Source organism: Elephantulus edwardii, unplaced genomic scaffold (assembly GCF_000299155.1).
Source record: "Elephantulus edwardii isolate Elephantulus edwardi_28Jun2011 unplaced genomic scaffold, EleEdw1.0 scaffold01450, whole genome shotgun sequence".
NCBI lineage: Eukaryota > Metazoa > Chordata > Mammalia > Macroscelidea > Macroscelididae > Elephantulus > Elephantulus edwardii.
In genome coordinates this window covers 1,298-3,179 of record NW_006401200.1, presented here as the reverse complement: position 1 = coordinate 3,179, position 1,882 = coordinate 1,298, and the positions used below count along the sequence as shown (strand labels likewise).

Here is a 1,882-nt window from a genome sequence, read left to right as displayed (position 1 = left end):
AATCACACTGGAATTTGCCCATCTTTCTCCTGTGAAGCAACTGGTAAAATTGAACTGTGTGCCTTTGAGTTGGCAGCAGAGTTCTTCACCGCTAGGGTACCAGAGCTCTCTGATTATGTTTTTTACCATTACTCATATGTTAATAGCCATAAGATGTTGTTAGGTTCTGTCGAATATGACCCATAGCAACTCTATGAACCCTATACTATCCTGTACCATTGTCACCATCTCTGACACACTTGAAAATCATTGTTGACGTCACTGTTTCAATACATCTGGTTGAGGATCTTACTCTCTTTCACTGGGGCCCTCCACCTTTCCAAGCATAATGCCCCTCTCCAAAGATTAACCTCTTCTAGCAATATGCCCAAAGTATGTAAGAAAAGGCTTTGCTATCTTTGCCTCTAAGATGCAGTGTGGCTGCATCTGCTGAAAGATCTATCTGTGCTTTTAATTGTTGTTGGTATGTGCCATCGACTCAATTGTGACTCATAACTAACTTGTGTACAAGAACCGCAAACCGATTCTGCACCTCTGTGTCTCCAAAGCCCCTGACTCTGGTCCCTTCTACCCGCAGCTGCAGGACTGCTGCTTGTCCAGCATGAGAAAGCACGTGGAGGATGGGACACTGCCCTACCCAATATTTGCAGCCATTGATGATGACCTCAAAGCTGCTTGGGAGGAGAGAAAAACTCTGAAGAGCTGGTTCGAGTTTACCCCTCACCACGTTGGCTACCCAGCCCTCAGTGCCTACATCTCCACCACCCACTTTGGAAGCAAATTGGAGAATGGTGAGCTGGTCAGATCTGAGCTTGAGAGAGATATGAGCTTCTTAAAAGGTTTGTGGGGAAGTGCTCTTGCTAGAATTGAAGATATTAAGAATCATCTTTATAATCTTTTGGCCAAGTTGAAAGAAACCTGGAACGTGAAATACTTTGGAAGTTACTCAGAGGAAGGAAGGCTGCCGCTGCTAATACTCGAAAACAGGAGGACCAGCCATGAACAGTGTGATCCAAATGCTTTGAGAGGCATGGGCATGAGTGTGGAGAAAGCACTTGTGGAAGTGGTGGTGGCGTATATCGAAGAGCAGAATGCCAGCATCATCCAGGAGAAGTTCGAGGTCCTGCAGCTGGTGCTGGGCACTGAACACAAAGATGAAGGCAAGAAGGACCAATCTGTCTGGCTTGCTGAGACGGTGCAGAACTGGAGTAAGAGCTCGGAGGAAGAGAGGATCCGGTTCATGGAGCATCTGGTGCAGAGCTTAGCCAGGCAAGAGCAGCTGCTCTCTCATGGGGCTGTGAGTGATTTCCTGACCTCATGCAAGGACTTTGCCACCCTTTTCTGCAAAACAGCAATCTGCTTGAGGAAGTGAGAATGGGGGACCGCTCACAACTTCTTGCACAAACATGGTGGCATCAGCGACGAGGCCATAAGGGGACGGGAGTTCCTGCACTTGGTGGACGCTGGCTTGGCCATCAACACCGCCTATCCGCTCATTCTCCCGCTGACTTGGAAGGCTCACCTCATCCTCTCCTTTGACTTCAGTGCTGACGATCCTTTCGAGACCCTCAAGGTTACTGCTTGCCTACTGTGGCCTCAATAACATCCCCTTCCCCCCATTGAAAGAGACTGAACTCCAGGAATGGGCCAAAGCCCCCTCAGATTGCTACATCTTCCAAGGAGTTACTGGACCTGTTATCATGCATTTTCCCTTGTTCAACACAAAATCTTGTGAAGGTGAGGTCCAAAAGTGGGTTGACAGCTATGGCACCATTAAACTGGCAGACAGCTACACTGAAGACGTGGTGGTAAATCTCCTGGAAGTATCCAAGAAGAATGTCAGGAACAACAAGGAGAATATCCTTAGAGAGATAAGGAACTT

At 47.7% G+C, this 1,882-nt stretch overlaps 1 pseudogene; it reads left to right on the top strand.

Moving 5' to 3' along the window:
- Positions 1-1,882, top strand: part of LOC102873928 — a 3,786-nt pseudogene that overhangs the window by 1,510 nt on the left and 394 nt on the right.